This window comes from Quercus robur, chromosome 2 (assembly GCF_932294415.1).
Source record: "Quercus robur chromosome 2, dhQueRobu3.1, whole genome shotgun sequence".
NCBI classification, from domain to species: domain Eukaryota; kingdom Viridiplantae; phylum Streptophyta; class Magnoliopsida; order Fagales; family Fagaceae; genus Quercus; species Quercus robur.
The window spans coordinates 41,246,458-41,251,812 of NC_065535.1; the positions used below are offsets into that span (position 1 = coordinate 41,246,458).

At 33.5% G+C, this 5,355-nt stretch overlaps 1 pseudogene; it reads left to right on the forward strand.

The window, feature by feature from the left end:
- Nucleotides 1–2,221: 2,221 nt before the first annotated feature.
- LOC126699070 (2-oxoglutarate-Fe(II) type oxidoreductase hxnY-like) lies at nucleotides 2,222–5,123 on the forward strand (annotated as a pseudogene).
- Nucleotides 5,124–5,355: the final 232 nt, after the last annotated feature.

Here is a 5,355-nt window from a genome sequence, read left to right on the forward strand (position 1 = left end):
TCATTTCTACTGGTTATCACTGGAAGATAAACCCGTCTTCAACTCGCTAGACCTAACCACAGACCTCAACCCCTCTTCCGTTGACATTGCACACAACAAATGATACCAATTTAAAGATTGATGCAAAAAGGGGTACAAGCTAGTCAAAACTGGTTTAAAGGCACTATCCCTAAAGACAAAAAGACCAACCTGGGGGTGATAGCCACTCAAAGCTTCGAGAAAAGATCCTAGGCAAGCAAAAAAGAAAGAGATGGAGGGGAAAAGATTCCTAACCTCATAAAATTCTACCATTAACGCATTGAAAAGAAAGTGGAAAGGGTTAGAGAGGATCGTGCCTGAAAAAGAAAAAGGCCTAGGAAGCTCTAGCTCGGAGAAGGAGAGATTTGCAGGAAGGAAGTGCAAGAAAACAACATGAAGAAGAAGAAAGAGGAAAAGAAAAGCTTTTAAAACATTCCCAGAAGCAAAACTGAAGCACGGGAAAACTAAGGGTCTTGTCGAGGGACGTGCCCATGTCCAACCAACCGACACCTAACATGTGGCCACGACGTTTGCGGTGCCGTCACATTGCATTAAATGCGAAGGAAATGGGATCTCAAAAAACACAACCGGAACAGAATGACCTCTCATACTCCTAAGACCGCCAGTACACATAATGACGATCACGGAATAGGGCGCAAATAATGAACCAGAAAATTCCCATCATCCAAAGGAACTATTGGACGACCAAAGCTTCATAAATGAACATTTATGGCATGATCCGTTACACATAGACGGTTGTAAAAATATGACCGTTGGAAGGATCTTCACCCAATTAAATTGCCAAAAGCGTTACAATAAAGCATTTAAGCTACCAATGAAAGCCTCCAATGGCTAGAAAGGCAAATTCCTATATAAACTGCATTAATAGACCTCAAGCAAAGGTACAAGATATCATCTTTCATAACCTTATGAATCGATTAACATTCTTTTCCCAGCGTTTGACCTTATCATCAGAGGCTCATTAGCTGGCACCATGCCGGTGACCTTTTCAAAGAGAAACATCCTTCTTTATTTTTGTGTAGGACTACAAATCCTTGTGGTCAGACTTCGTCTAGACAAACCTATCAACTAACAAATTTGACTTCATCAATAGCTAGCAATAATCAAGGATTTTGTAATTCATTGGTATTATCTCATTTTTTTTCTATAAGGAGAGTTAACAAGAGGGGATCATGAGGAGAATCGGTGTTCGAATCCCTTCTCTAATATTTTTGCAACTAACGAATCAAAAACAGAAAACAAAAAATGCAACCTCCTAGAAATGAAAGAAACTTTACATTTTACTATTTAAGAGTTACCTTTCGACAAGTTGAAAGATAAAATTTTGGATGATGCTTCTAGTTTGTATCTTATGAAAATGCTTACTTCAAATATTTTAATCTTAATCGTTAATTGATATTCATGTAAACAGGATGATTCTACCGTTACAATCCAAAAAATGTAAACATGATGATTATTAATACACTTTCGAATATTTATTTTATTGAAAATAAAACACTTTAAAATATATTAGATATGAATATACCTAAACATATGATTCTGAATATTATGTCATTTCATTTATTCCTTTAACATCTCACTCTGCATACTTATGTCACTATAAAAAATGATCTAACAACATGTATGACTTTTTATTTTTCTTTTTCTTTTTTTCAATTTAGGGAAAATGGAAAAAATTTCATAGTCAAGAGTTAAGACTCTATTTTCTATATTTTTAACAGTATATGTGATATCATATTTTTAGTTTAGAAAATAATAAGAATAATTACAGTACACTATTATCACAAATAAACTAAAATGATTAATAAATATGATGGATGTCATAATAATAAAATAAAAAATAAAATTTGTAATTACTTAAAATTTAGAAAGTAATACATGATTGGTGAATGAACGTGTAAAAATGTATACGGGAAAATTTGTAGTAACTGTGTTAGATTCGTAAACTTTTTTTTTTAGTTCGAAAGTTACAAATTGATGGGACAGCTACAACCTCTTGTCTAGATTCGTAAACTTTCAAAGGGATCGGAGAGATTCATGTCCATCATATATGGCTTACAATATAAATAGCCGACTTATGTTGCAGCAAAGAATCGAGAGAAACGGAATAGCTCTTCTTGCTCAGCTTTCTTTAAGCTAAAGAAAAATGGTAGTTCCAAGCAAAATCAGCGTCCAAGGAGCCATGAAAACTTCAGTCCTCAATTGTATTGATCTCTCCAATCCCGACGTTCATCATTCTGTTTCATTACTCGAACAGGTCGGGTTCAATTTCATACTAGAAAGAAAGAAACTATTCTATTACTAATAGTAATACTATTCCTAGCTTCTTCTTCTTTTTTATTAATAATAATACTATCTATATTTTAAAGCATTTTTGTTTGTGATAATTTCTTGGCGAAGGCCTGTTTGGATTCGGGATTTTTCTACATCGTAAAGCACGGGATAAGCCAGGAGTTCATGGACGAGGTTTTTGCTCAGAGCAGAAGGATGTTCGAACAACCATTAAGAGAGAAAATGAAGCATTTAAGAAATAAGTTCTTGACGAGCTTTTGGACCCTGAAAACCAACTTAAAGGTTTGTTTTTTGCTTCCAAGTTTCACCTTTTTTTTTCAACTGGGTGTATCCTTATTTCATATATAATTTGTTTGTATTGTAATTGCAGGAGATTATAAGGAAGGGTATTATATTGGAGAGGAAGCAGCTGAAGGTGACCCAAAAGCAGAAAAACCATTTTATGGTCCAAATGTTTGGCCTGAACGAGGTAACGATAGGATAATAGGACCATGAAATCCAAGTTCAGGCCTTCTTTTTTTCTTTTTTTCTTTTTTTTAATGTTTGGTGCTCTCTCTTTCTTATGATTCTATAGGCAGTTAAAGTAGATCACTTTTTTATTTCTTTTGTCTTTTGGTTGCTGTCTTTTTAGAACTACTGCCTGGATGGAGGGCGACAATGGAGAAGTTTCATCGAGAGGCTTTGTAAGTTTTAGCAAACGTAATAGTTTGTATAATGGAACTATTAGCAAGGTCCTATATGCACATACATGCACATGCAGGTAGGATAGTAATTGGCAGTTTCTTAAGGAGACTCTTCATGTAATTTTGGTTAACTGTATAAATTTGTGTGTTTAAACTTTGTTATTCCATCAGTTGTCATAATTGTTCCCATGAATCAATTTTCTGTATAATGAATTCAAATAGGGTAAATTACCAACTATCTATTCCTTTTTGTGCGGTGGCAAGGGCAGTTGCCAGGATAATAGCTCTTGCACTTGATCTGAAGGTTGATTTCTTTGACCAGCCAGAAATGCTTGGCGAGCCAATTGCAATCTTGCGCTTACTACACTATGAAGGTTGAACTTACAATTAATTTTTGTTTTCGGGACAATATTTTGAATTTTTTGGCCTGCTTAATTCTTGTATCGTTAGTAATACAGGGAGGGGTTTTTTTATTAGGTGGAATTTCTGATCCATTAAAGGGAATATTTGGAGCTGGAGCTCATTCTGACTATGGCTTGATTACCCTCTTGGCAACAGATGGCGTCTCAAGTCTCCAAGTAAGGAGACTGCTCTAAAAATGAACTTTTTTTTTTTTTTTTTTAAATTTGGGTGAAATAAAACTCAAATGACTGTGTAAAGTACTGATTAATTGTTGCAATTTTGTTAATTACTCGCAGATATGCAAAGATAGGGATGCTAAAAGGGCGAGTAAATGTAACATTTACGGAAATAGATTGAGACATCTTGTGTAGTAGCAATAGCATGCATGCTGATGCAGGTTAATTTACTGTTATTGATAACATGCCTGCAGTTAATTTGCCACCATTTAGCTGTTTAATTATTGTTTGGCTCAAATTTCAATTAGCATGAAGTAAAGATCTTTCAATATGTATTGTGTGAAGAAGCACATGTTTGCATGATAAAATATTAAAATTTAATAGAGAAAAGATTATTTTCTGTTTGGGACTGTGATATTATTTTTTTACGGTTTATCTCTGACAGAGCGTTTATTGTGAATCTTGGTGACATGCTCCGGAGCGTTGGAGCAACTGTATTTTCAAGTAATGTACATCTCTTTTGTCCTGTATAAGAAATAATTTTGTTATTAAAATTTTGCTTTACATGATTTCTACTCAGGTCCACATTGCACAGAGTTTTGGTGAATGGTCAAGAAAGATATTCAGTAAGCTCTTGTTTCTGTTTTTTTTTTTTTTTAGTAAAAATGTTGTAAGGCTCACAACAATCTCCCCCTCATTGGCTTTCCCTTGTGTGCAATATACCATTTCCACTCTAATTATAAAAGATTCTTTGAGTAATTAATATAACATATATTAACAACTCAATTAGTATATGTACTCAATCATATTATATTAACAACTTATTATTCTCATCATAATTTAATGTGAGACTTTACTCAGGTGTAAATCCAAAAATTAGTGTTAAACTTAGTTGTGGGACTGGGTTGTTTGGAAATCTAAGATAAATTATTCTCCCAAGCTCTTGGTATTCATAATTTACATAAAATTGTGTCTATTACTTTCATGTACACATTTTGAAAGTTATAATGGTTCATGCATAGCTTATTAATTTTTTTTTTCCCCTGCGGCAGATTGCATATTTCGTGGAACCAAGCCATGATTGTCTTGTTGAGTGCTTGCCAACCTGCAATTCAGAAAATAATCCTCCCAAGTAAGTTAATGCCTCTTGTACATGTTCACTACTTGTCAAAGGATATTAAGAGGGTGTTTGGTACATGTATTTAAAAACTGAAAATATGTATGGAAATACGTGTGAATGAAAAAATTCTGTAAAAATATGTGTAATGTTATTTAAAAACTAAAAACATGTGTTTGAGTGGATATACCAAACAAGGCCTAAAGATTTAAATCAACCCAAATGTACGTGGATAATTAGGTACGTGGCTAGCTATTATAAAAGTATAATCATATAGAAGGACTTGGAAATATTAAACAGTGCGCATTACTCTATTTTTCCAGGCTTCCGCCAATTTTATGTAGGACTTACTTGAGCCAACGTCATAATAACACTCATATTGATCGGAGTATATACAACAAACCTCAAAATTAAATCTTGCCACAAAATCAGGGGCGGCACCACCTTAAGGCCAAGGGTGGTCTTGTCCTGAAAATATATTTATATATATATAATAATAATTTAAAAATTTTTATTTGCTACTCTTAAAAAAAATTTGGGAACACTCTCAGTTTTTTTTTATGCCAATAAAATTAAATTTTGCTCCATAACACAAAATACTCACTAATAAATAATTCTATTAAAGTTAAAAGTATGATAACTAGTA